The sequence below is a fragment of the Meriones unguiculatus genome, chromosome 1 (assembly GCF_030254825.1).
Source record: "Meriones unguiculatus strain TT.TT164.6M chromosome 1, Bangor_MerUng_6.1, whole genome shotgun sequence".
Lineage (NCBI taxonomy): Eukaryota > Metazoa > Chordata > Mammalia > Rodentia > Muridae > Meriones > Meriones unguiculatus.
The window spans coordinates 98,574,958-98,595,589 of record NC_083349.1 but is presented as its reverse complement, the minus strand read 5'-3'; the positions used below and the strand labels follow the sequence as shown (position 1 = coordinate 98,595,589).

At 41.9% G+C, this 20,632-nt stretch overlaps 1 protein-coding gene and 1 pseudogene across 4 annotated transcripts in view; both read right to left on the bottom strand.

Moving 5' to 3' along the window:
• Positions 1 to 20,632, bottom strand: part of Map4k3 (mitogen-activated protein kinase kinase kinase kinase 3) — a 143,164-nt gene that overhangs the window by 108,904 nt on the left and 13,628 nt on the right. The window lies entirely within an intron of this gene.
• On the bottom strand, positions 7,052 to 14,602 carry LOC132646320 (translationally-controlled tumor protein-like; annotated as a pseudogene).

The following is a 20,632-nucleotide window of genomic DNA, read 5'->3' as shown; positions in this document are numbered from 1 at the left end:
TAACCTTTAGCAACACACATCTCAAAAATAAAAATAAAAAGTGGTTGGAAACATAGCTCAGTAGATTACTTGTATAACTTACATGAAGTCGTAGGTTCAATTTCCAGTACAAACCACAAAACAAAACGAGCATCTAACCAATAGTTTAAGAGTGTATGTAATGCTACACTATGCATGTGTATATGTTACATACATATATGCATGTGTTAGATATGTATGTTTTAGATAATGTACTTAATGCTGATAGCTCGGATATTCACTGGTCAGTTCAGTGACTTTCCCACGTCCGGTTTAACACAAGCAATCATGAAGATCAATGCCATGGTTTCTACCAGTGGAATCATGCCAATTTCTTCATCAACAAGTGAAGGATAAACACAGTGTGAGGTGGTCATACAATAGAATGGTGCTATGGCAGTTAGAATGACCAGATTACTGATGCCACATGCGCACATCTCACAATAAATGCTAAGCCAGGGACACCAAATCGGACAGCAGACTTCAGTTGGAGTCGCGGGCATTGAAGGTTTGGTCTCTAGCCCACAGCACCCTCTGGACATGGTGAGATCTTTAAGAGTGGGGGCCTGGTGGAAGCCAGGCGACTGGTGGATGCCCTTAAAGAGAGTATGCGGGTCCATGGTCCTTCCACTTTCTATTTGCTTCTCAGCTACTGTAATGTACCATGATGTGAATTTTCCCTGCTACATATGATATATTGTGGCACCACAGTCCAGAGCAACAAGGCCAAGTTACTAGTCACACAAACCTCTGACACTGTGATACAAAATGAGCCTCTTCACCTACTACTTGATTATCTTAGCTTTCTGTCACACATTACTGATTTCAGCTTCGCAGAATTTTAAGATTATAAATTAATCTACCATGACAGAAAGCAGCTCAATGGGGTTTGGGAGTCAGCTCAGAGATAAAGTACAAACTGCATAAATTCGAGGAGTTGAATGTAGCCTCCAGGATGCATGGAGTAACAGTTTATGCCTTTCCGCTTGCTCGTATGTGGTGCCAGGCAGAACCCAGGGCCTGTGTATGGCTAGGCAGCTCTGAGATGCATTTTCCAGTATTCACTGCTACTTTAGAATAAATCAGCAGTTGGCTCTCTGGATCCACTAACTCCTCATCTGAAGACTGAATATGTTAGAGAAAAAATGCTGCACTGGGCACACGCTTTGTCCTTATTCTCTAAGCAATGGGGCTAAACTTAGATAGAAACTACACTTGGTATTATGTCAAAAGCTTAAGAAGACAGGTAATACAAAGATAGGCCATTTTACACAAAGACTAAGGAGCATCCTTAGATGCCGGGATTTGTAGGGCTCCTGGAAACAGTCTCCAGAAGAATAAGTTTAAAAATGTTTGCATTATTGTTAGCTACTGAGGCACAGTAAAACTGTTTCCTAAAATCTACTGTGATGGTTTATTGCAATGTTTAATTCTTCCACAGCATCAGCAACCCAAACATGCTGCATTACAACAGCCTCTAGATAACACTACCAGATGAATCCTCTTGTCTGCTTTGTGAAGGGATTTCTGGATACACTCTGGAAAAGACATAAATGGGAGGTGACAGGAAAGGGTAGACTGAGATCTCAATTGCTGTTCAGTAGAATAACCCAAATTGTAAGAGTAACTGTGAAATATCTACTCTGTAAGCACAACCACACTTAACTACCTACCCATACTACATTCCCAAGCAATCTATTAAAGCTAGAAGAGGTGCTGTGTTTTGGACTTTAAAATCTACTACTAATAAAACCCAAAGTTTGCTTTGTTCAGCACACAGCTTTGTTTGGCTGGGACTGAATGGGTAGAGTACTTGTGGGGCCTGTGCAAGGTCCTGGGTCCCATCCCCAGTCTCACACAATAAACAAACAAATGATATATCTGTTTTATAGGCCAACAAGAAGAGGAATTCCTGACAAGAGGCAAATACTGTAGATAAAGGTTTAATAATAGTTCCATCTGGTCAGGCGCAGGCTTCAAGGTAGGCAGCAGCCATCTATCTACTCCAGGAAGTCGACCATGAGGAAAAGCTACTTCATTTATGCCATACTGGCTTCCAAAGGTCTACTGTGTGTGTGTGTGTGTGTGTGTGTGTGTGTGTGTGTGTGTGTGTGCACTCGCGCGCGCACGCGCACGTGATGCCATAGAAGACTAAAGAGCACATGGACTCCCACAGAGCTGGAGTTACAGGATGTTGTGAGCGCCCATTATGGGTTCTGGGAACAGTATCAGGTCCTCTGAAAGAGCAGCAACGCTCTTCAACTCTGAGGCATCTCTCCAACCCCTCACACTGACAAAACAAAACCCCTGGAACTATCTTACCTCCCTCCTTCAGTTGGGGGGTGGTGGTGTCTGAGCCCACCGGGGAGCAGAGATGCCTAAACTTAGCAGCTCACAAGCTCATTTTCAGGAAATTAGGGACCTAACAAAGCATGAAATGCAGGGCACGTGGGGCCATATTCTAGAAAGGGCTGCTCTGGTTGGCTAAGGGCGACCAAAAGAGCCTGACAAAGACTTCTAGAAAGCTGAAGCTAAGCTACAGCTGCATCACTCAGAGAAACTGTGTCAAGAAGTTCAGCACTCTTGTTACAAGCACGCGCTCTAGTGTGTTACAAGAGGCTTCTCACAGCAGGGCCTTTGTTCACATCTCAGACCTGCCTGGTAACCAGTGAGTATACGGGGAAGAGTTTAATCTGATTTTTGAAGGTACTTTATGTTTCTGAAAACATTTAAAGATGTTTTTAAATTTTTATTTATTTACTTTTATTTTATGTACATTAGCATCAAATTGTCAAATCCCTTGGAGCTGGAGTTACAGACAGTTGTGAGCTGTCATATGGGTGCTGGGAATTGAACCCTGGTCCTTTAGAAGAGCAGACAGTGCTCTTAACCACCGAGCCATCTCTCAGCCCCCATTAAAGATGTTTTTAAAAAAGAAATCGAAGCTGGCAAATTTTAAAATAGGAACTCAATCCTGTGTTAACATAGCAGACATTTCGCCTAGGAGTTCCAGACTTGCATAATCACCTGTATGTAAGTCATCAGCCCAGTGGGGTTCAAACACAGCACCCACCCCAAAATGCAATTCACTCCTATTACCCAGCACCTTCCAACTGCCGAGGCCAGACCCTTTCAGGTATGTCCAACGTGCAGCCCAGGACAAATGTCCAAGACAAGACCACTAACTTACTTAAGACATTCATGAGATGTCTTTGCAGTTGACTGCAAGGCTCTCCAGCGTGAACTTGTCACCTGTAAGGTGACAGCTGGCAGCCGTGTGAGAAGGCTGGACATGCCTGCCCATACCCACCCCTCCACTCAAGGAATTGCAGATGCCTGCTAAATCCTTCCATCTGCTTTGATTCCTAAGAGCAGTAGTCCAGGCCACCACTTTCTCTTCTCTGGGATATTGCAATGGTCTTTGTCTTGACTCTGCCATCTATCTCTTAGGCTTTCATTTTTATTAGTACACATTGTTCATAATATTCTCTTAGGAGCTTTTAAGTATCTGCTATATTGGCAAGAATGTCCTCTTTTCAATATCAATGTTAACCAATAAATACTACTCATGTCCTTTGTTTCTTGACTGATCGTGGCAGAGGTCTGTCTTTCTGTTATGTATCTTTTCAAATAACTAGTTTAGGTTTTATTGCTGTCTCTCTCCTCAGATATAAACTCACATAGTGACAAACACCTGATTATTTACAAAGAAGTAAAAAATACATATGGTAAAAAAGATTCACTGGATATCAATATGTAAAGATACCACTCACTGCACAAAAATCAACTCACAGTGATCCAAGAGTCAAGAACCCTGGAACTTTGAAGCAATGAGGGAAATAGAAACTACTCAGGACACAGGCAAAGAAAGGGTTTTCTGTCTCAGAAAATAAAGGCACTAAACAATGAGACTCATGAACTGGAAAGGCTTCTGTGTAGCAAATTAATACAATAGAGGAAGGGGTGGCCTATGGGGGGGAGCAAACCTCTGCTAGCTATACTGGACAGAAGATAAAACTAGATCACACAAAGAAGTGAAAATGTTCATCCTTACCAGCTATCAGAGAAATGCAAGTCAAAACATCCCCAGTCACAATGTCAGGTATGAAGAAAATGAATACAAAGATGAAAGAAAATGAAGAAATCAAGTGCTGGCAAGAATGTGGAGAACAGAGACCCTTACATACTACTGTTGTGAAGGTAAACTAGTCCAGCCTCTACAAGAATCAGTGTGGAGGTTTTTCAAAGGACTGGGGAGATGGCTCAATGGTTAAAAGCACTGGTTGCTCTTCCAGAGGACACACATTTGGTTCTAGCACCCACATAGCAGCTCATAATCATCTGTAACTCCAATTCCTAGGGATCTGATGACCCCCTTCTGTGCTTCAGGGGAACCTGTTCACACAATACATGCAGGCAAGACACTCATACACATAAAATAAATTGAATACAAAGTGTATCTACCACATGACCCAACCATGCCACTCCTGGTATTTACTGAAAGGACTCCAAGTCAGCACATCAGACACACTTGCATATCAATGCTCATGATGGCTAAGTTAATGAATAAACTAGGTGTCTAACAACAGAACTGGTAAAACTTTTATGTGTGTGTATATACACATATACATATATGTATATGCACACATGAAAGTATTTACGTGTCTATGTATACACACACATATAAATATATATGCCATAAAGAATGAAGTTGTATCATTTGTAGGAAAATGAATGAAACCAGAGACAACCATATTAAAAGAATTGTACTGGTCTAAAAAGGCAAATTTTTTAAAAATTGTTTTTGGCTCCTAGATGCTGTGTGGTTACAATTACAAATGCATATACAAAATGAAAGCAAACTCAAACTATCTAGGAGAACAAAAGGAATAATTGAAAGGAGCAAGAAACAGGAGGCTGGGGTAGAGAAAGAGATATGCCTAAGGTACTATACCCGTTTGAAATTTTCTGTTTTTGGTTTTTCGAGACAGGGTTTCTCTGTGTAGCCTTGGTTGTCCTGGACTTGCTTTGTAGCCCAGGCTGGCCTCAAGCTCACAGAGATCCACTTGCTTGTGCCTCCCTGAGTGCTGGGATTACAGGCATGTACCACTGCTCCCTGCTCTATTTGAAACTTTTAAACGTAAATTAAAAATTGAAAAACCAAGGAGAGGGGAGGGGAGAAAGAAAAAAGGATAATTATATGGGACTAAAAAACAAAAACAAAAACAAAAAAACCTTCAAGAGAATCATGGATGTGTTTATTATTGTGCTGGTCGTTTCATATACATATGTCACAGCAAGTCATACAATCTCTATATATTTACATTTATATTTTTTGGTATCCCAGGTTGGCTTCAAACTTGTAGCAGTTCTCCCACCTCAACCTCCAGGGTGCTGGGATTGAAAGTATGAACCTCATATCTGGTTTAACCATATCATTTACATATAGGTTACTGGAGATCAAAAGGCAATTTAGAAAAAACTTTTAGGTAAAATCAAACAAACTTACAAAGAATTTCTACATTGTAACTTTTCTTGGGATCTCCAGTATTTATAGTCACATTACATCAAAGTAACTTTTTTTTATTATTAATTACACCAAAGTAACTTTTATTATGTTTAGGAAATGCTTGTTAAAGCTGTGAGGTCCTGGACTATCTTACTGTATTTTCATACCCATAAAATGGATCAGTGCTTACATAAAATATGTATTCAATTCATTTTAACTTTAAAAGCATTGACTTTACTTGTGTGTACATGTATGTCATATGTATGCGTGTGTCATGGAGGCCAGAAGAAGGCATTGAATGCTCTGGAGCTGGATAAACAGGTCCTGGGATCTAAAATGAGTCCCTGGAGGAGCAGCAAGGTCTCAGACCATCTCTACAGCACCCTTATATTAATTACAAGAAACAAAACAAATATACACAGTTGTTGTTTTCAGTCTTACAGAACAGAATTAAGGGTTTGGGATAAGTACGGAGTAAGAACATGAAGGAATCAGAGGAGTGAAACCAGTGAGCTGCAGTGAAGAGCACGTGGAACAGAAAGGTACTGAGCCAGGGTGTGAGTTTATTATGCAGAGGGAAGAAATAAAAAGAAACCGAGTACAGTAGATTGTGAGATAAACTCAAACTTAAAAAACAACCCCCTCACAACTGTAGAAACAGACTAAAAATGATCATGTAGATTCTGCATCCAGCATGTCCATCTCAAAGTTTTCAGAGATGCATGCTGCCAGGTTCCAGTAAGCACAACCTGGTTAAGAGATGCTATGACTCAAGGTCCTTACCTGGATAGTTTCTGAGCACTGACTCCAAAATCAAATTGAAACAACACAGCAACACTTCTGTTCTCTCCCCACAGGCACCAAACACAATCTTACATGTGCATACGCCCAAATTCGTTTCTTCAAAATTCCTTAAGTTTTTCTGATTATATCAAGGAAAAACTTTGGTCACTACTTTTTTTTGGTTCCTATTACACAGGAGTCTGAACAGGAGCATGCTGGTCTAAAAGGTGGGAGGAGGGCAACCCACTTGTCCAGACTAACTCTGGAGTAGGAAGAGGCCACTATATTATCTAACAGGCAGCAAAATGCTTGAAGATTGGCAGGATACGCCACAAACAGCCTGAATCCACAGTTCTCCATATTCATGCAGCAATCTGTACCATGTAAATAGTGCAGACAATTCAGAGTTCTAAAAACTTGGCATAACAGATCATTCTAGTAACAAAGCAACTGGCAATACTGCAAAGATCTTCAAAATTTTCAAAGCTATCTCTCCATGCAGATTTTGGTTCTGTGCCCACACTTCATAACAACAAACCGTGATGAAAACCATTATAATCACTTTGCTGTAACAGCCAAAGATATTATTACATGCTTTTGGAACAAGTATGCAAGCGTATTAAGAAAAACAAAATGTGTCAAGAGAGAAATGTTAAATTATTTATAATGAAAACAGTACTTAAAGGATTATTTTTAAGAAGTCTGAATAGTTGATTAAAACAACTTTTAGAACGATGAAGCATAAAACATTTTTCAAATTTTGAAAAGCTTACTGGCTTCTCAAAAATAAAACTTTCTCATCAAAACATAAAGCAATATGCAGCAGGACATCACATAAAAATATATTTAACATAGTTACTGTTTGTGGAGCTCTAAAAAGACTTTTCTATATGATGTTTTCCTTCACCTGAAACACATTCACACTACACAGTCTACGTGAACATTAATTATGCCTTTTAGAAATATTACGAGGTGTTTAGAAAAACCAAAGATTTTGATGTCCTTATGCTAGCCGCTGTTTTAAGTCTGTAGTAAATGACAGGATCCAATGTTATGAAACACAGCAAATCAGTCTGTGTGTATGAACACAAATGTGCGTGTGTGCGAAGATGCACATCTGTGGCAGTGGTATGCAAGTTAACGTTTACAGGTGTGGAGCTGTGGGAATGAGCATGTAGACATATGTGTGTGGAGGCCAGAGGCTATAGAGCCTAGCTCTCCTCCACCCCACCCTATGTGGTGCCAGGGATCCAAGGCCCCAACAGTCTACTTTATTTTACTCGTTGTTTTTATAAAGTCACCACTTGTTTCAGTTCATTTGTGTGTCTGCTTTCCACATACTAGAACTAAAGAGGCATACCGTTTTTTAGAAGAAGGCTTTTTACTACATTTATTCCTGTGTGTGTGTGACACACACAGAGCCTGGGTGGAGTTTAGAGGACAACCTGTGGGAGTCAGGTTCTATTCTTCTGTTGTGGAGGCCCCAGGCAGAGAACTCGGGTGATCTGGTCTGATGGCAAGTGCCCTTTACAGCTAAGCCATCTCACCAAACCTTTTACTTGATTTTTATACTTATTTTTGTGGTGTGTGCATGTGTGTGCATAAGTATACATGTGTGAGTATACTTCTGGCCCAAGAGTCCGTTTTAAAAGCAAACTGTATTTCATATACTCCTTACATCTGGGTGAATTTCCTGAGTAGACGAGGAATGGACATCTGCATCAGGAGTGCTTTCTTGGCCTCTATTTTTAGCTGAAGCTGTTATTTGAGATCCAATTTAAAGGGAGACTAGAGAGGGCCAGTAAGTTCACTTCCTCCCTGGGACACAAATGCTGATGTTTTCCCGACTTAAATGATATTACAGACTTGTGGTATACATTCCTTGCTGAGTGCACTAACTTACATTCTCTCTCACAGACCATTTCACAGTGGGAGGACACAGTGGCATGTGGGTTCACTGTCTTGCTTGGTTGCTACAGCTGACGATATGCCAGGTATGGGGCGAAAAACAGAGCTCTTGTTTGTTTACTAGGTTCACGCCTGTGTCACATGGCAAAACTATAATGCTGTAACTGAGCTCCAACCCTCCTCCACATAGCCACCTGAAGCTGATGGAACCCGTACCATTTCATTTGATGAACATTTTGTCTGCTGCGTCAAATATCTCTGTAAACACAGGACTTCGTCAGAATTCAAACTAAATAGTAATGTGTAAACAAATAATCAAATAAAAGAGGGATGTTAAGGTTTTTAGTCAGGGTATGAAATAATGACTTTCTTGTGCCAGCAAGGCTCTGCAGGTTGTGAGACTTGCCAACCGAGTTCAAGTCCTGAAACCCACGTGGTCAGAAGACAGATCTAACTCCCACAAGTGTGTCCTCTCACCTCCAAACATGTGCTGTGTGGTAATGTAATTCAAAAATGGGCTTCTTAAAACATTTTCACACGTGCAAATCATGGTATTTGCTTATGGTTGCCATTTTCATCCTCCTTTATTCATCCCTCCTGATGGCCCCCTTTTCCTCCCACAAATCCTCCCTCTCTGCTTTCATGCCATATAAATGTCAAATATCTTCATATATAACAATGCATGCAACATTTCTCTCTCTTCCCCATCAGCTTCTCTTGCTCCGCATCTTCCCTCCCTTCCTCCTCTCACCCAGTATCCATTCTACTTAGTGGGCACACGTATACACATATGTGTGCATAATCTCAATTAAACGTAAAGGAAATTCCAAAGGACTAAATTCCAAAGGGCCAGAAGAAAAGGATAGGATTAACCCAGCTCCAGCACTCACATTAAGGAGGACTTGGAGGCAACAGGGAACCCACAGCTCTGGAAGGCAGTGAAGCTGAGCCAAGAACAAATAGGCCAGTGTGATAGCTCAGCAGGTATGGGTGCTTACCAGCAAGCCTGGAGACCCGAGTTTCATCTTCAGAACCCATGTAAATTAAAAGCTGAAGGAAGGATGATTCCATGAGAGGTGTAGCCTGACATCCACATGGGCACAGTGGTACATCTTCCCCCATAATAAATAAAAGTACTGAAAAAAAATAAAAATCCAGGTGCAGTGGCCCACACCTCTAATCACAGTACTCGGGAAGGCAGAGTTAGGCAGAGCTATGTGAATTTGAGGCCAGCCTAGTCTGTAAAGTGAGTCCAGTATAGCCAAGGCTACACAGAGAAACTGTGTTGAAAAACAAAAATACAAAATAAATAAATTAAATACTCAAAACCAAAACATGGGTCACGGCTCGTGACCCTTGGCTATTCGCTGAACAGTAGTAGCACAGCTGATGGTTGAGGTGTGGGATCAGGTGGAAAGTGAACTTAGCCACAGGAAAATCAAGTGGGGGAGGGGAGCAGCCCACCTATGCCACCAGGGAGGCAGTGTGCAAACTGTCTTCCCACCGCTGTCTAGAGGGCGCTCCGTGGGCTCCACCTGCTGTGAAGGCATCTGCTGGAGGTGTGGCGTGTGCACAGGGCACTTCATCGCTTGCTTCCTACAGGCCGTGCAGGAGACTGCTGTGGTCCCACGCTGCGTACTTTCCTCCTGTTCACTCTTTAGGTAAGAGTAAACAGGAACTCAGGGACGCCTACACTCTCCCGAGGGGAACCCTGAAAAAGTGGGTCAAGGCAAACTCACTAGGAAACAAGTGCCACAGGAGTGTGGAAGCACCGTCAAAGCTAAACCTGGCTCCACACCTGTCTTGATTCTCCACCACAGTGACACGTTCCTAAGCTACAGACACAGACCGTCACCTTCCTCACCAGAAGACATGAGGGGCAAGGAGCGGCAACAACATTCTTCGAATACCTGTACACCAAATGATGGAGAAATACCCCATTCCCACCTAAAATGACACCTTCCTGTCTGCTGTAATCACCGTTTTGGATTTTAGGGTCTTTTTTTTTTTTTAATGCATTTTATTTTTAGGCAGCCCACATGACATGTTTTTTTCTTACAAAAAACAATGCCTCCACTCCAAATAAATCATGGTCAAAATAAAAGCTCAACATGACATCAGTCCCGTTTGTCCTACTTCCTGGTGTTGTATGGATGGTTAGCAGCAGCCAGTTACAAGACAGGTGACATTTTTCCCTCTCTAAGCCACCCTTAAAGAAAATCATGAATGGAGTCACATTATCTTCACGGTAGTCCAGGAGAGCAACCATACCATCTGGATTCATGTTTTCACCTATATAAAACTGGTAGTTATTGAAATTAGCAAGGATGTGCTTAATTAGCTCTGCCAAACATAAAAGGCTTTACTCTTTCTGGTTTCTGTTCTTCAAGTTTGCCTTTGAGTGACTTCATGTAATTTTTGATGTACTTTTTGTAGGTCTCTTTTGTGAAGCTGGTTTCTTGTAAGTGATGGTTCATGACAATATCAACACTGGTGACTACTGTACTTTCAGAACGTTAGCCCTTGGGCCTTCGGCGGAATCATTTCCACCAATGGCCGAGTCACTGATGCTACCCTCTGTCCTACTGACCATCTCGCCTCCACTCCAGGCACATCCCGTATGCGATCTTCCAGATCTTGTGGATGTCGGAGAATAGCTTGTCATGGATGATGAGGTCCTGGTAGATGATCATGGTGGGGACTCAGGACAGTGGTGCTAGCCTGACAGTGCAAAGTGAGTACAGAGCGGCGGGGGTAGGGGGAATGACAGGCAAGCAGAAAAGCTGGATTTTTAAGAGTTTATATTGAAATCTATCATCCTGTTTGTGAAACAAACTGGGATAAGGAACAAGAGGAGGCTGGTGGGAAAGAAAGAAGTAGAATTCAGAAGCACTTTTGCTTATAAAAGCTAGGCAAACATTTCAAGATTATGTTTTCTTTGGAAATGCTTCAATAATTTTTAAAACGGTCTGTATGCATGCGTGTGTGCAGACATTTATATGTGGGTGTACTCCAAAGGCTAAAAGAGAGTATCCCTGGCACGGAAGCTGGGGTTACAGGTGTTTGTGGGGCATCAAGCTTGTTCTGTGGGTGCTGGGATCTGACTCCCATCCTTATGACTGTCCAGGAACCACTCAATCACAAAGCATCCCATCCCTCCAGCCCCTCACCAATGTTTTTGAGAAATTACTCCCATATCGCACCTCCACTTCTTGCCCTGCTTAATGCACCTCAATTCTCTCAAGGTTACACATCAACCTGACACTTAGAATCTTCAAATGAAAACTGAGTGTTATGTAAATTCTAATTCACTATATAAAAGTAATTCATCTATCTAAAATTAAACCACCAGTTTTGAAGATAATCTTATATGCCATCACTATGTCCTTTTTCTTCTTCTTTCTTTTCTTTCTTTTTTTTTTTTTTGAGAAGTTCAAGAAGTTGTAAGTAACTCTGTGAGCTATGTGTAACAGTCCATAACTTGGATATAGTTCACAACCAGATTTTCTTTTTTGTGAATGACACCCCTCAGAGTGAGAGGCTGTTTGAAAGCTGTGGTCCTCAAAAGCTCCAAAAAAATAGGCAGCTTGCTCAAAGTATATAGAATAAGTGGAATAAGTGGACAAAAATCAGGGCGGAAGGTCAAAGTTTTCTTCAAAGTTTAGGCAATAGGGAAGTTTAATTCCTTCCTTAAAATGGAAACACTCGGCACAGACAAATCTCGCATTTATTGCTACACAAGGTGCTGTATCTTGTCTTGCTTTGACTTAATTATGACTTGGTGGAATCAGGCTATGGAAGTAAAGGTCCTACAAACTGTGGGAGAAAAACAGCCAGCAAGGAGAGGAAGGAAATGGAATGATGGTGAAACAAGAAGTGCTGAGTGAATCCTTTCTCTGGGGATCAAACGAAACTACAGTCCAGGTATTCATTCACTCCTTCCTTCTCCTTCCCTCTCCCTTCTTTCTTCTCTGTCCCTCCCTTCTCTCCTTCCTTTTCAGTTTTTGTTTGTCTGCAGAGTCAGGGGCCTAGGAATTTGCACAATCAAGCATTCTACCACGGAGCTACATCCCAGGCATAACTACAAGACAAATGGTCACTTTCGGTGTTCATTAAGAGGAGTTAATATAAAAACAGACTCAGATGAACAACACTTGGAAGAACAGATTCTACTCCAACACACCAGTCTTTGAGTCAAGTCTGAGTTACACTCATTAAATTATATGCTTTACCAGCTATATCCTCAATAAAACTGTTAAATATAAGTCAAAACTCCATAGCTCAAAAGAAATATTCCAGAGAGCTTAAACGCTTCTACATGAAAGCCAGTAAAACCAAACACTGAACAAACACTGGCACACAGAATAGATAAGATGGCTCCTGCGCATTAATAAAGAAATCCTTTCAGCTAATTTGGTTCTTGATCAGCAGCCAATACAACGCCTTTGCTAAATGCAATCCTGACCCTTCTTTTCCCCCTGTGCAAGAGACATATGTGAAGAGGGTGCGAACCACATGCTCCTACCAGAAAGAAACAGTGATCTGGCAATCATCATGGAACAGTTCAGAGGGAAAAAAGGAAAACGCTGTCCTTAGTTTATTCCAGGATTTCAAAAGCATAAACTCCTGTCCTCACAAGCACAGTCTTTCTTCTCCTCAGCAAACTTGTTTCTGCCTGCCTACCTTTCCTAACTACTATTCTGCCTCACATCCAGGGGGGCCTTGGATTGTCTGATCAGTTTCAAATCCTTCTCCCAAGAAAAACAAAAACCTTAAAAAGGAGGAGGGGGAAGAGAAATCAGCACCAGACTGTAAGAGTCTACCTTCCACACATCAATTCCTGTCCACAGCTGCCTGAGACTCTGGAGGGGCCTGTCTGGGCTCAATCCCTAGTGCTGCTCTTACTAACTGTGCATCTCCAGAGAAGTCACTTAAGCTCTTGTATCCCTCTATCTGTAAATCAGAATGAAGCTCCCACATCACAGTAATGCAACAAGACTAAACTTGGTCATTATTTGGAGAATGTATATTATATGTAAAATACTGAACAGACAGCAAAGAGAAGGTTAGAAGGGATCATCAAGTACTAGAGTAAGAAACTATTATGAGGCTAAAATGAACAGAGATGGATACAGAACGATTTACATAGCTAGACATGGTGGAGCATGCCTTTGATTCCCAACACTTAGGAGGCAGAGGACCTCTGTAAATTAGAGGCCAACCTGGTCTACAGGGCAAGACCTTGTCTCAAAAAACAAAAGCACTTACAGACATATGTATTTACATGGGTCAGTAGCTAGCGCGCGCGCACACACACACACACACACACACAGACACATACATGCATGTGTGTGTAGAGACACATATGTGTGCACAGACATACCCACCTCCCTCACAGGCTTATCAGCTTTGAGAGCACCTAGACGCAATGACAGCCCAATAGCAAGGAGCACACCCAGAGCACAACTTTCAGGTTTTTTTTGTGTTGTTTTATTCTGGGGGGAGTCACACTGAGGAGTGAAGCCTGGGGGTCAGGAATGGGAGGCAAGTACTGGAACATTGAGGTCTATCCTCAGATCTTGGCTGCCTGACACCAGACCAGTAAAAAGAACCAAAGTTTATTAAGAAATGTCTGGTACTGGGCTGTGGCAAAAAATTTGCAATATGAGCCTAAGTGTGTTGTAGTGCCTGAAAATATTAAAAAAATAAAATGACAGAATGTGTTAAAAAACAATGTGGAGCTATCAAAAGATGCAGGAACAAATGGATACAGCTCCCAACAGCTGAAGTCTAATGAAGTAGGTAATTCTGCATTGTAGCCTTCAATCCACACTAATAAAATAACTGAACAAGCAAGTCAGGGGCTGGGGGCACAGTGCAGAGTGCGTCCTTAGCAAAAGTGGCATCTGAAGCTCATGCCTTCAGCCATCAACAAATTTAACCAGCAGGGGAAAGGGCAAATTTACAGCTGCCTCCGTCCTAAAACAAGTGAAGGAAGCCCAACTGGCCAACCCCTGTGTGGGACAAATGGCCTAACAGGCACACACTGCCAAACAGCAGTGGAGAGCTAGAGAACGCACAAGCCTGGCAAACCCTGCCTGCCAGGCCACCAAGGTGAACAGTCACGAGCTCTGCGAGCAGCACAGGGGCGGCCTACCTGCCAGACTTCAATCTAACCTTCACTCTGTCAAGGTCATTAGAAACAAAACAAAAAACCCGGAAAGCAGGCAAGACTATGTTCTACCTAATCAAAAATAACGATGAACTTTAAACAGTACCCTAGATGGGGCTGTGGGACAGGCAGGGAAAGAGTGGGTTCGAAGTGGCATCAGTTATTAACAATGAAGCAGTGACGGCACTTGCAAGAAATATATTATATTAAGAACAGGAGTCTGGAGAGATGGCTCACAGGTTAAGCACTGGTTGCTCTTCCAGAGGTCCTGAGTTCAATTCCCAGCACCACATAGTGGGCTCATCACCATCTATAACAAGATCTGATGCCCTCTTTCTGCATGCAGAACATTGTAGAAATAATAATAATAATAATAATAATAATAATAAATCTTAACAAAAGAGAAAAAAAAAGAACAGAAGAGGAGACTGGGAGTGAGAGCTCCGGGATAAAGTAAAGTGATCATCTGCAGTGTATGATCCGATCCCTAGAACTCAAAAACTTTTTTTTTTTTAAATAAAAGTTTGTGTTTAGATCCTAAACAATTTAAATTTTTAATGTTTTAAATATGTTTCTCTTCCCAAATAGTTACCATAAAGCAGACTGAGTTCTGAGGTTCAACAGATCAAAGGCCCGACTCACATGAGGCTAGACTCTGGGGTCAAGTCCAGAGCCTGAAATGCATACTTTCTGCAGATAATGTTGCTAAAAATATACATCTATACTCCCTAGAAAATGAAATGTTATTTTCCTGATGTTTTCCCAAAGCCTGCCAAAAGCAGCAAAACTTTATTCTTAAAAAAAGAAAGCCTTGCCTAAAGGGTCTTTTATACTACTTTTCATAAAAGCTATATAATTTGTTATATTGCCTCATAATATGACAGAAACAGTTTAAGAAACTCAACACAAACAATCAAACGAAGAGCAAAAATAGTAACCTGCCCAGCAATTTACAGAAACATCCAATTTTGGGTTTTGGGAGAAAAAAGACTGTCAAACCTCATGTAGCCACAGTTTTTACTGGAAGGGAAAAAAAAAATCCCTGCATCCAAAATCAAAACATCTTACATGATTAACGGAGTCCTGGATGTTGATGAAGTGCCAGCACTAACCAGAGACACAGTTCAGAACACAAAACAGATATGGTGAAGCAAAATGACAGTGGCTGACAGTAGGGCAGAAGAGCACTGGAAAGGCAACAGAGCTATGTGGCCAAAGGGTCTTCTGTCCTGCTCAGTTTTTACCAGTGGAAAGACTAGAGCACCACAGCCAAACAAGCAAACAACACCCCAAGGTGCAGAGAAGGGAGAGAGCGCCTTAGTACTGACTGGTGTTTGTGCTCCCATCCGCTCAACAGCCAACACTTTCTTCTACCCACTTTAACTGACTTTAACTCAAGAGTAAAAGGAGAAGGGGTGGGGCTGTCCCACAGAAGGAAACAGGAGCCCCCAAACAAGCCCCTTATCCCAGACATGGCACCACAACAGTCCAGCTCTGCTAACCAGGGAGCTTATGGGGCTTCCTTCCTTATGGTAATGTGGTGACCACCAAAGCCTCACCACAGCATGGACTGGAGCAGCGACCAGATGGAGCTTCCTTCTCCACCCCTCCACCCCCTACTCTGGCACTTTCTGACACTAGGTGCAGAACAGTTTGGGCAGAAACACACACAGCAGGCATGGTGCCCAGCAGGGTGGTTGAAGTCTTAGTACAGCCCACTCCTTTCAGGAGTGGAAGTCAACAGGCCCAAGCTCCAGTGCTGTTCACAAGCAGTCATAGCTGCGTCCTACAGAGACAGAGCTGAAGGGCTGTGATGCTCAAGGGGCAGCCTTCTACAACAAGCATGAACCTCCTGCTCCTTAGGCCCTGGAATGGACACAGGGATCTGAAAATGAGCAAGGAGACTGTGGTGGTTAGACTCTGGTAACCCCTGAGGTACTTCTCACGCCCCTGTGTGTGCAGCACGCTCTTACCTGTCTGCTCAGGAAACATTCAGTGACCTGTAATAGCAAGCCTAACACCAACCTCTTCAAACAGGCGTATCCACAGCATAGGGTAAGAACAGAACATTGCAATGGGCATTTTAATCCATGAGGCAGAAATTCCTTTACACACTCAAATGAAAAGTTGGAGAGGACTCTGGTTTGAGAACTCAGATCAAAGATGTGTCTTTCCTTAGTGTGCCCCTTGTGCTGTCTCTTTCCTCTGCTACCATCCCACATGCTCCTCCAACTCTGTCAGTCCAGCACTTCCAGAGAAAGGCCCAAGAGGACAGCTTTCTACCAGAGACACACCTCAACCTACGGAAATCCAACTCCACATCTTGTTTCACTCAGTTTCTCTCTCCATCTAGTTGTCAGTGCTCCAACTTTCCCTGTCACTGATCCAACTCTCGGTCTTGGCCTGGTGAGCCACCTTGCAGGAAACCAGAAAGCTCGGAATTTATCTGACAGGTTCGGGGCTGCCAGCCGACGCCACATCTACTTATTCTCCCAAGGAGCCAAGAAATAAATGGACACCACCCCCACCAGTAGTTCACTGCCTTCAATCCTGTTTAACTATCTCCAATGGTTCCCTTGTGTTTATCATATCTGACTTATACTCTGGAATCTACATGGCAAGCTATATTCTGGTCTAATCTGGCCAATACACAAAAACACAGATCCGCAGCAAAGAGGACATGAAGTTTACTCTGAGTTTGATTTCTGCTTTCACTGTGATCTCAAGCCTACGCAGGCCTCTCTTCATGTACTTCCCCTTCCAAACCTTTAAGGGGCCTAGTGCATAAGGCCAGTAGGGTACATTAAAGTAAGAACACCTACAGAGCCATGCCTGACACACAGCTAAGTACTCACTCAGTATAAGATATTTGCTATGACTTTTCTTATTAACACTCAACTTGTGCCATTATTCTCTAAAACAAATAATGTCCTTTAGTTCAAGCCATACTGGAACAAGCCCTTCTCATTCCCTCTGAGACCCTCTTTGACCAATACCATATAAGCCTTTCTTGCTCACTCCTCTGCAATGTTCACTCTAAAACAATGTTCTTCCATGCCCCTACTAAATCTAAACCACACTTTCAGAAACAACTCCCGCCCTCTCTCTTCTCAAGATGCTTTCTTATAGGGTCATGGACTGTGACCATTTTTTACATTTACTGAGAATCACATAACTTAATACTTATTCAGAAAATGTTCCATATTACCAAATGCTGTGATTAAATAACTTAGTAATATTATCTAGCCTCCTTAAGGTGATCTATCTGGAGTCAACCATGGCTCAGCTTAAGTGTTCAACAAAAGCCTTAGAGACCAACAGAAGGACAGAACAACTTGGAACTGGAAGGAAGCAGCAGGACCAAACTCCTTGGCAATCAACTATAGAAGACGTCACCACCTCCACTCACCATCAAAATGATCAGTATTTTTTGCTAACCAGTCCAAGAAAATAATTCCACAGGCAGTAGCAACACAGTAGCGTAGACTTGGTGGCTTCATTACCTCCTCCATCTTTGGCTATATCTGACTCCACACAGCTGCCCCCCTTTGCCACAAAGACACCAGGAGAAAGACCCACTGCAGACCTGCAAAAATCCCCACAGAAAAAAACACCCTATGGAGATTGTCATCTCTGGAATTCAGGCTTCCAGAAATAATTTTCTGTTGTTTAAACCATTCAACCAATTTAATCAAAGTATGGCTACTTTGTCACTGGTATTTGTTGCACTGTTGCAAACAAATATAAGTGCTTAGAAACAGATTCATACAAATACAGCCAGCTGGTCTTCACAAAGAAGCAAGAACAATACAAAGAATTCCTGTCCAAGACTTCCAAACCATGCCTGCCCACCAATGCACACAGAGACCTTATACCTCTCACAAAAATCCATTCAGACTGCTTCGTAGATACTAAATGCAAAGCTACAAAAGTTCTAGAAGATAACATACAAGAAAATCCAGGTCTGACACAGTTAAGGGAATGAAAAGGCAAGACAAAGAGGGAAAACCCTTTGTAAAAGACATGTCTAATAACAGGCATATACCCAGAATGTATAGAGAACTCACAAAAATTAACAAAAGCAATCCAAGCATTCCAATTTTTATTGTTTGTTTGAAATGAGGTCTTGCTATGCAAGCCCAAGCTGGCTTGGAAGTTGAAATCCTCCTGCATCAACCCACTGAGTGCTAAGATTACGATGTATGCCACTGTGGCTGGCTCAAAATTAAATTTCTAAAAAACTTTGGATAGGTATCTTACTAAAAAAAAGCCATAGAGACAACAAAATTCATAGCGGAAAGTATGTTGTCCAATACGGAGTGTTGTCAGAATTTGCAAATTAAAACAGGTGTCAGCACATACACAGTAGGGTGGCCCAAATCCAGAACACTGGAAACACGTGTTTCCAGTGAAACACCAATTGCTGACGAAGATGTGAAGCAGCCAGAACTGCCATTCAGTGCTGGGGGAATGCAGATAGCCTCTGGAAGATACTACAGTTCCTCACAAAGCTAAAAACAGGCTCATCATGCGACCCAACAGTATTAGTCCTTGCTGGTTACTCAAGTGTAACGAACACTTTTGTGTATGTAAGAGCCTGTATATGAATTATTTACTGCATTTCTACTTATGATACCACAGCTTGGAAGCCATCTGAATATTTTTCAATAGGTGAATGAGTATGTCACTGAGGTTCAACCAAATCAACAATACAAGAAATGAGCTATCATGCCACAAAAAGACAAGGATGGATCTAAGGCAGACAGCTTAGTGAAAGAAGTCAGTCTAGAAGGCCGTATGTTATATAATTCCAGTTATATGACATTTTGGAAAGGAAAAACCATATGCAACATGCATAATATATAATATGCACATGCTTGTATACTTGTATATATATCAGGAACTGGTTTATGAGGGAAAGGAGGACAAAATGAATAGATGAATAGAGGATTTTCAGGACAGTGACGCTACTCTGTAAGCTAGGACAGTTTGTCACAGAACTGCACAACACAGTTCCCTCATATGTAAATGTGGATTTTTGTAATACAATGCAGCAACCTAGTTCATCTGTTTGTAACAAGCGTAACACTAAGGTCAAATGGAAATGGAAGACTAGAGTTGAGCTTCCACCAGCCGTGGACTGGAGGACAGGCCTTATGGGAGCATAGGAAGAGTGAGGGACAGTGAGATGCTCCATATCTGAAAACTGCTCATAACTCAAAACTACATGCTAGAACAGTCCCTGAATGAGGGTCCCTGGAAGAGACCACACTCTCAGTACAGTAGAAACTGTTTTTTAAAGGCTCCTCAAAAGCACAGACAGGCAACAATAACACCTAACCCTGCTTGGGTTTTTAAGAGTGTTGGGGCGGGGGGAGAGCATTTTTGGAATTAAAAATCAAGTCAAGCACGGCAGTACATGTCTATAATCACAGCACTTGCAGGCTAAGGCAGGTGACAGCAAGTACGAGGCCAATCTGTGATACATATCTGTATAGTCTAGTCTGTACACAGGGCGAGATCCAATCCCTAAACCCAAAACCAAACAAAAATCCAAAACAAGCTTGCTGCTCATTGTGAACTGGAGTGCCACTCTATGTCAGCCACAGTCTGAGAAATTTCACACTAAAAATTAACATAAAAGTCTCTCTCAGAGCAAAAAGAATAGAAGTTTCTGGAGAAGGCAAAAGCAAAGCTGTTTTTGGAAAGATACATGCTCCCCCAACCTGAGTCACAGATTCTGATGGGAAAAAAATGAAATAAAATAAAAATCTACCACAATTAGAGGCCAGCACATAGAACAAGACCAACAAAAATTAGACCTGTCATAACTTAAAATTATAGAATGATACTTCAAAAGAAAATGTTAAAAAGTAATTTTTAAAAAAATAAAACATAAAGGAGACAAAACTCAAGAAATTATTCAAAAGACTTGAAAAAATTAAGAAGGAACTTCTAGAAACATCATTATGATTTAAACAGCAATGGTCTATATACAACATGTCCCTCCCAGATCCTATGTTGAAGCATTACTCAAAATATGGGGAGATGAGAATAAAGAGATGGCTCAGTGGTTAAGTGCCCTGGCTGCTCTTCCAAAGGTCCTGGTTCAATTCCCAGAACCCACACAGCAGCTCACAACCTTCTGTAACTCCACTTCCAGGGATTCTTATAGCCTATTCTGGCCTCTTCAAGGACCAGGCACACACAGCATGTGCACACACACACACACACACACGCCT